At 40.2% G+C, this 9,524-nt stretch overlaps 1 long non-coding RNA gene across 1 annotated transcript; it reads left to right on the top strand.

Moving 5' to 3' along the window:
* The first annotated feature begins 1,302 nt into the window (after positions 1-1,302).
* On the top strand, positions 1,303-5,130 carry LOC128314629 (uncharacterized). Its single transcript, XR_008296492.1, has 4 exons — positions 1,303-1,420; positions 3,254-3,316; positions 3,918-4,045; positions 4,896-5,130. It is a non-coding gene; the product is annotated as an uncharacterized LOC128314629 (long non-coding RNA).
* The last annotated feature ends 4,394 nt before the right edge of the window (positions 5,131-9,524 follow it).

Genomic DNA, 9,524 nt, shown 5'->3' with positions numbered 1-9,524 from the left:
ATTCTGCTAATGGGACAGGAAGGAGTTTCCTAAAAGAAGCTATTCCATTAGTAAATTAAAAACTCAATAAGAAGATTCCATATTTCCTGAGCTCTGCTTACATGTCAGACACTGTTGCAGGCACTTTTCAATGATTAACTCCTTTAATAATCCCAAGAACCCTGTGAGGTAGAAACTACTATTATCCCAATTTTGAACATGACAAAACTGAGGAATAAAGAGCTGAAGTAATGTGCCCAAGAGCACATCAATGTCATTAATGAGCCAGGCTTTGAACCTGTGGAAATCTATACTCTGACTCCAGGTTTTGAGCTCCTGTACTATTTCTACTGCTTGTCAACTTAGTCTTCTAATGATAAATTGTTAAGTTTCCCTAAATCATTACAAAATACGGTTCAAACATCTCTGACAGAGAAACGTTAACTCCCAAGGGCACGGTGGAATTCTAGGTCCTTCTCAGGACTTTGGAAATATGGATACAACATTTTTTTGTTAAGTTAAATTCATTAGCATAGACAAGCACATCAAGCAATTCAGGCCTCGAGTAGATTCTTTGGTCTCAATTCTCTGGCTAGCATTTCACAATGATCATTGCCAAATGTCAGACTCAAAGTGTTACCGAACAGGCATAGACTATAAAAAGACTCAGTTTTGTCTCATGGCCAATCTTTCTAGTATGGAAACTCAACTCTGGCATATAATTACAAATTGATACACTGCTATGGTGGATGGAAGATTCCTCATGACTATTGACATATTTGATAAACACAGATCAGTGACTAAAATGACACAGATAATTAAAGATGGGCTAGTGGAATACCCTTTTAAGATGAACATATATAGATCTTATGAGATACTGATCCACTTTGCCCCTATAAAATTTGAGTAAAACCTCTACAGAATTAAGAGATATAAATTGGTGCATAATACTTCATCCAACTTTTGCAGATGTCTATATTAGGGCAATTATCCAAGTCAAAGTAGCAACACACACACACACACACACACACACACAGAGAGAGAGAGAGAGAGAGAGAGAGAGAGAGAGGGAAATTTTAGTCTCCCGTCACTGAGAGGTCCTAGACAAGCTGACTTGTCATCAACTTCCTGATTGTCTCTTCCTCTTTCTCTCTTTATCTGTCTCGCTCTTTCTCCTCTGCTTCCCTCTATGCTGGTTTTTATCAGGAAATATCTCGCACCTCATAGCAGCAAAGATCACCCCCTATCTCCATCAACTGTCACTATTCATCATTTTAGAAGGAGAAAGAACCTCTTTCCCCTGACGTACTTATCCCCTCTCTCCAGGACTCTGGGCAGCCCCACCCAGGGAAGAGGGCAGGAGGGGGAGACGGAGCCTCTCCGGATGACAGCCATGTAGCAGGTGGGGAGGAAGTGCAGATCCAAAGAAAGAGAAGCACAGGTGAAGTACAAGAGTAACAGATGCCTCCTGCAACTGCTCAACTATTTACAAACAAAATCTATTTAACCTCCTTCTTGGGAATAGTCACCATTTTTTAAAATTCAAAATACATCAAAGTGGAAAAGATGGTCCCTTTAAAAGGTAGGAAGTCCATGATTAACACAATACAATGAAATAAACATGGGGAGTCTAGGTGGTATTTTGTGACTAAAGTAGATGTTGCAATATAATAAGGATATTAAGTGTTGGATCTCTTCTGGCCTTCCAAAGATGAGTTTTTGAAGAGTAGTAGTGGTAGCCAGGTACATCAGAACACTTGAAAGCTTTGGGGTAAAACATAACAATCTGGATATGTTTTCTGGCTCCAAATCTTGCTCCTGCTGCTCGCTTATTGGAAATGTTCATTTCCTTCCTTTTTATTGAGCAAGGGACTTAAATTCTTTGGGTTTCGCTTTGCTCACCTGTCAAATGAGGATAATTATACCTTTCTTGGGTGATTGATGCAACGATTAAGGAGATGATGCCCCTGAAACACAATAGTATAGTAGATCCTCAATAAATGTCAGTTTTCCAGCGCAATGTATATACTTAGCACAGTCAGGTTTGATTCCCTGTTGCCTTTATTAGCCATTTCCCCACCCCACCCCCCACTTGACAGTGTACAAGCACAAATGGAAACAAAGGTAGTTTGTTCAGGAATAGTATGGAATAGGAGCAGAATTCATAATAAATTATGCTCACTGTATTTCTGGTAATGAAAAAGACAAGTGTGTAAAAAAAAATTAATTACATCTTGTTATATGTCAGAAATCCAGTAGAAAGGAAAGACAGAGCTGGACACCCACTGAGTCACAATCATGGTATGGCAAGCATTTTGATAAGAGAGAATATTGTATGTCACATTGTCACCACTCTTCTGTCAGTCATTGGTGACTGCGGCCATATGAGGCCCCGAATCATGCACAGCTGCTCAGCACAGCATCCAAACCAAAGAACGTAGCAAGATCTTGTGTTTGACCCATTATTTAAAAAATTCAAAATAATATTTTCCTTTTACAGTGGAGAAATGGGATGAATTCTTTATTGTGCAGTTTTGGATTTTGTGTTCAAATTTTAAAGATGACACAACGTGTCATATCTTACTTATACTCTTATTTCTCAAAAATAGGTTGCTGGTAGGCTGAAAAATGTTTTTGGATATATCTGAAAAATCTTCCCTTCCACTTGCAAAATGGCCAGCCTCTCCTGTAAATCTATGGAAATAATATTTAAGGGAAAGTTCAATAGTGTTAGTTTTAGTTTTATGTAGCCGTCACTCCTTTAGGCCCACAATTGAGTTCAAATGACAGGTATGGGAGTTTCATCAGAAGAAATCTCTGGAAGTTTGATGAAAAACAGAAAAAAAAAACCCTGAATTAATTTACCCAGCCTAACATATGATCATAATTTGGGGGAGATGTGACTTATTGTTGGTAAAATTTTAAAAAATCCACACATTTTAACTAAGGTATACTCTCATGAAATGTATACGGTCGTGTGGTTAAATGCTTATGGGAACTTCTCAGCTTTTGCTGTTCAGTCTGCTTTCAAAATATTCAAATATATTTGGCTTTTGTAACTTCGCTAATTAAACCTTCTAAAACAGATGGAATTATAGAAATCACAGGGTTTAAAATATCATTTTAATTGGTTTACGATCTATGTGACACATAGTGCCATTCATACTGTATAAAATATATACGGATGGCTCAAAAGAGGTAGTATACCAATTAATTTTTCTTTAACTCTCAATTAAATCATGTTGTCTTCCTTATTTAATCCCCTTTCCATTAGCCTAGCTCCAAGCTGGTCTGATCAACCCGAAGTGAAGATACCGGTTCTAACCCAAAACTATTGGTGAGTTCTTTTAGGATGACTGATGGGGGGAGAATCTGAATTTACCTTCTTTCAGAAGAAAATAAATGACCTTAAGAGAGACCTTTAAACATGCATATCAAAGTCCACTGAGTGACGCACAGATTAACCTCTCATTTTAATGTGATCACCTCATGTATGCAGGCAACCATATTCCTCTGATTTTCTGGAAGTCTTGATTTCAAATATCCTATTTTACTGTCTCACTAAAAATGCTTGCATTTATCAGACCACATGTTCAGATTTTCGACTTGAGAAGTAATAATTGTTGTAACATAGATTTTTGGAAGATTTCTATAGGCTGCTTTATGCGTGTCTATGTGCCTTAAGATCAAGAATCTGGTGGAATAAAGCTCATTCTGACCCACAAAGATTCTAATTTTGAGGCCCACAAGGAAGGTCTCAATTATATAAAGCTGCTGTACCCAGCAAAATAACATGCAGTTTTGAAAAATACCATACTACAATTTTTTGGCTACTGTTGGCTAACAAAATTAAACTCAACTGTGTCTTTCAAATATCTCAATTTGCCATTTAGATGTGATTTTAAACACACTATTCCCCCTGGTTGCCATGGTTACAGGTTTGGGCCCTCATGGGTGACAGAAAAGTATCACAGTACTGGTTCCTGTTTGAACACACATGTTCATGGGGTCTCGCCTTGCAGCAGGAGGACAGAGGAGGCTGGAATCACGGCACTCCCACAGCAAGGTAAACCCATGTATCAAATAACACTCAGAGCTGGGGAAATCGCCCACAGCAGGGACAGATTACCTCTTATGGTCACTATGGAGAACGATTCAAATTCTGGCTTTAATGATCCTCCCCACCAATGTGACACTTTGCAGACATTTTATATATCAAGGAAATATTTAACTAAAACGTACTTCCGAGAATGCCTACAGAGCTGGCTCTAGGTGTCTTCCAACATTGCAGGGGTCAATTAAAAGATCCAATCAACTGTTTTTAAAACTTGAAAATATTAAAAAAAAAAAGGTGGGGGGAAAAGAAAGTGGACAAAAAATAATGTTAAATAGCATGGAGCATGACTAATGGCGCTAGCATGTTAAAATCATTGGGAAAATGTCCTTGGAAGACAAATGAATTTTCAGCAGAATAATTAACTTAATTAACAAATTTGCATGCATATTCATCAGGCTATTGAAGTCTTTCCAGCCCAGCTTGATGAGCGTTGGTGTAATAATTGTCTCATTTACATTCTGCAATCTACTACAATTTAGGGCATGCAAAAAAAGCCGACCTCTTCCCTTTGACTTTCTTTAGGACCCACACACTCCTAATAACACGGCCATCACCCACTCAGTGGCCTTCAGTTCCGGCCTTTGGAGAGAACCCCCAGAGAGAGTTGATGGTGGTTTCCCCATCCCCCTCAGCCTTCCTCTTCTTTCTTCTTTTATTTTTTTTTTCCTTTTGGCCCAGGTTCTCTGTTTTTGCCTCTGCTTGCTCTCCTGGGTAAATCTTGGCACCAGTTCTGACTTCAAATCTCCTGGGTCGCCAGACTGCATCATGTAAAAATTGCCATTTCCCTCTATCTCTGCAGGGCAATCTTTAAAGGCAGTAAGGTGTGACGCTCCAGACTGGCAGCTTGGCAAGACGGAGCCCATGGATACCAGCACACGGGAATCTGGACCGTTCACTCTGACAGCAGTCAGCACTGGGAACAAAAGGAATGGAGGAAAAAAAGCGCAAATGTATTTTTACATATTGTAGGCATATGGCCACAAGACCAGCAGAAATACATTTAATTACCAATTGCGTGCATTGAGGAGAAAAACACTGGGAAGGAAAAAAAAAAAACTGTGTACACAGCAATATTATTCTACTTTAACTTTTCACCTCCTTTTTTTTTTTTTTAATTTTTTTTTTTCAACGTTTATTTATTTTTGGGACAGAGAGAGACAGAGCATGAACGGGGGAGGGGCAGAGAGAGAGGGAGACACAGAACTGGAAACAGGCTCCAGGCTCCGAGCTGTCAGCACAGAGCCCGACGCGGGGCTCGAACTCACGGACCGCGAGATCGTGACCTGGCTGAAGTCGGACGCTTAACCGACTGCGCCACCCAGGCGCCCCTCCTTTTTTTTTTTTTTTAATTGAAGATAAAAGGGATGTGGATTAGAATCGCAGAGGGTTATCTACTGGCGTCCCATCAAAGGTGATGTGGGTTTTTCGTGTGCATTCCTCAATACCGTAACACTATATAAGGACGTACACGTTTTCTTCTAATGATTTTAATTATAAAATAATTTCACTAAGATATTTTTTGGGGGGATGCCTGGGGGGACCTAATTTGAAATATAACAATTAGACGGTTTACTGTTGTATTAAAAGTACACTTCCAATATGACACATTAGTCTAGGCCTTAACAATAACAAACAATCCTTGAAAATTTATAACCCTGTTCTTTCCTATGAAATCAGAACAGTGCAACCCACACTTATTGCCTGCTTCCTGTCTGTCAGGCACTGTGCTAGCCAATGGAGGGAAGGGGATAAATAGTCCCTGTACTCAAGAAGCTCATAGTCCAAGATAGGAGACAAGTACACATATGTATAATTATAATATTAAATTATAAATATATGAAAATCATAAAATTAGAACTATAATTATAATACACATAATTAAATGTATGTAATATAATGAGATAGGTATATTGATCCAGGGGCCACAGAAGACTGACTCTTAGGTCAGCCAGGGAGGTGACTGCCTCTTGGAGGAGTTAATGACAAGAAGCTCTTGGTCCGAGCAAAGGTGTGGGTCCCACGGTATTCCCCTATCCTGTTGATTCTGTCTCATCAGTCGTAAACTTAAAAAACTGTATCTGAGTCGTTGTGTTAGAGCATCCTGCTCCCCTAATCTCCAGCCTCTGCGGAGAGCAGGGTTGGGCAGACACCTGCCACACCGACCTTTGGTTCATCTGGTCACTGGCAGGCTGGTGGCTATGGCTGGAGCTCAGAGCCAGGTCCAGTGAGAGTCTGTGTGCAGCAGGCCACAGGGCTGCTCTGAGAAGCTCTGGAGAGTGACAACTATAGCAGTAGCAGTGACAGCAGCCCCAGTATTGGGGTGGAGTTGGGGGGACTTGTCCGCATGACCCAGTCGGTGGCCATGGACTCTAGTTAGGAAGAGAAATCCCAAGGATAAGGGCGGACAAATATGCCCCAACAAACTCGTGGCCAGGCATTGGGTTTCCCAGCCCTGATAGATGATACCTTGCAGCTGTGCCCAGCAGGTTGCCACTTCTGAGAATTGTGTGGATCTCTTTTTTCTCTGGTCTCTGAAGGGCTTATTGGAAAGATGGATGTAGAGATGGCTCCACCCCTGGGGATGGTGTGCTTGCAATAATCATCAGAAGCTAGTCCCACCTTCACTGGAGTAGTTTGTCAGCCTTGGAGAGGCGAACACTTAAGAAAAAGGCCAAGGTCACCGCAGGGCTCAAATGGATCCAATTTCTTGCACACGAGTTATTAGTAAGCTCAAGTGACATTAAGTGGCAGAGTCTAGATTTTTCAAAAGCCAAACCCTATGTTTATTTGTTTTGAGAGAGAGAGAATGCATGTGCATGCACAAGTAGGGGAGGGGCAAAGAGTGGGACAAAGGATCCCAAGAGAGCTTGAACTCACCAACAGTGAGATCATGACTTGAGCCAAAGTCGGACACTTAACTGACTGAGCCACCCAGGCGCTCCCAAACTCTATGCTCTTAATCACTTTGCTCCACTGTCTATATTGAAATTATTATTTAAGAGGCCAAATGTTGGTCGCAAACACGTAGGGTCCCAGACTGCAGATTTGGTGGCTTTATTGGCCATGTGGGGGTTGGGGCTTCAGCTCTTCATCCAGTAGAAAAAAAACTAATTCAAACAATTAGGTAGTAGAAGGGGCTAGGTATTCTACGTGCACAATACAGATTTTGTCTGTCGTGTAATAACATATTTCAAATAATGTTCCCATTGCCTAAATAAGTCCACACTAGTGTTTTGTTTTGTTTTTAATTTGGTTGAAACATGCAAGTTTGGCTCATTTCATGAGCCTTAAAGTTATCAGGTTCTATAGACACTACATAGGTGACTTTTAAAAATTTTCAGAGTAAAAGAATGATACTATAACAAATCTAGAACAATGCCTTGGTAAGTTACACATCTACTTTTAAATTCATGAAATTCGTGCCACCAAATATATGTATATTTATATTCTGTCTCCCAGAAACATATGGAATGTCTTAAAGGAAAAGTAATTCTTTAAAATTAAGATTCAAGGAGATTTTTAAAAAAAAAAATGAAGTTAAATTTGTATGAAATTGGCTTCTGGGCTTCCTAGAAGCCAAAGCAAAAAGAGAAATATGGAAAATTGCATAAATTTTCATTATCAGAAAGAAGGAAATGTATTAGTTCCTCAGGAAGAAAAAGCATTCTTCCTCAGGAAGAAAAGACACAAGTTCTAAAAGTAATTTAACATAGACTTCACCTTTGAAGGAAAGAAGCAACAGTTTGAGGTCTTTGTAATGAGATGGATTGTAGTACAATTCAAGAACTATAATGAAATACTCTCTTTAAAACTAGAATGAAGGAACAGTTCCTACCAAGGCACTGATGCACAGATCTTGGTCCACAAGCAGCACTATTTGGTTATGTATTCACAAGGCAAACATTTGTTTATTACCTGATCCATGCCATTCGTGTTTCTAGGGCTGGAATTGAGTGATAAAAAAGTAAAAAAATTCCATGTTCACGGTCCAAATTAAAATGATTCCAGCACATTAATATAAAATTTTATAGTTTAAATTGTTACAATGATGTGTGATGAATGAATTATGGGTTAATCAACTTACATGATGCTTTATGATTTACAAAATGTTTTCATACATCATTACAACCCAAGTATCCTTATGGAAGCATTGGGACATGCCAGGTATAAGCTAACATTCGGATTTGGCCTGATGTTCCTGATCATAGAGTCTTGATATATCATGAAAGTAATGTTTGTGGTTATATTTTTCCGTTAGAAAGGATATGCTTGAGAGCCCATTGCAGAACTTAGCAAGAAAATCAGCTAGTTAATGCCACAAGAGACCGTAACATACCTTGATGTGTTTAAGGGTTGAACATTACTCTTAGTGACACTTGGTTTAATGAAAATCTTAATTTTTTCACATCCCATGAAATGTTGCAGGACTTTTGGCAAAATGTGAGACCCTTGTGGTAGGCACAGCAAGGAGCTATGAATAACTGTTAGATGATAACCACTCGTCCCTATCTCAAGGCAATGATGGCTAGTCATATGGTCCACTCAGGCTCTCGAGCCCTTTATTCTCCTTCCTCAGCATGCCTATTGTGCACAATGGGTGAAGAATTCTGCTTCTTTTCCAGTTAATTAACCCACATGCTAATGATACTGTTCCGTCCTTGGTTAATTCAGAGCAACCTCCAGCTGTCTGCCTCCTGTCTGTTCAGAAGCTTTTGGTGATGAAGGTAGAGGCCATGAGGAGGAAACTGCTGCATATATTCACCAGCACTGGCCGACGATATGCAGGTAGGGTGATCATCTCATCCCGGTTTGCCCAGAACTTTTTTGGTTTTAGCACTGGACGTCCCAAGTCCTTGTAACCCCATAAGTCCCATGCAAATAGGACCAGGATTGGTCACTCCCAGTTCCGGAAACCAACTGTGTAATTAGCAAGTAACAAATGAACATCTCCATCACTGAGTAGAATACAAGGGGGTAGGTAACATTTGGTGTCTTGGTTTGGACTCCCCTGGAAGAAGGCCCTGGAGTCAAAGATTCCAAGTTCAAGTAGTTTATTGGGAGGTGCTCCTAGGAAATAGTGGTAGGAGACTGGAGAAATGAGCAGGAAAGCAAGTTGCCACTGCCACTAATCTTACTAGATTAAACTGGGAGATGTAGAATACGTACGGCAAGAAGGGTTGGGATAAACACAGTCATTAGTTGAAGTCTGTTCCTAGTAGTGCAGGACAAGGTTGCTAATTTGGTCCGCTGAGCCTGTGGGCAGAGTGGACCTCAGCAGTCAGAGAAAGCCCTCTGGCAAAGAGATGCAGGTAAGAGGGAGCTGCATCATTATACACTAAAATGGCAAGGACCAAAGGTCTATGGGGAAGCCACTGACAGTGGGTATACGTTGCTTTCCAGGTCAATGCATCCACAGCATTGACCAGCT

Source organism: Acinonyx jubatus, chromosome A2 (genome assembly GCF_027475565.1).
Source record: "Acinonyx jubatus isolate Ajub_Pintada_27869175 chromosome A2, VMU_Ajub_asm_v1.0, whole genome shotgun sequence".
Lineage (NCBI taxonomy): Eukaryota > Metazoa > Chordata > Mammalia > Carnivora > Felidae > Acinonyx > Acinonyx jubatus.
The sequence above is the reverse complement of the archived record's forward strand: the minus strand, read 5'-3'. Positions and strand labels throughout refer to the sequence as shown.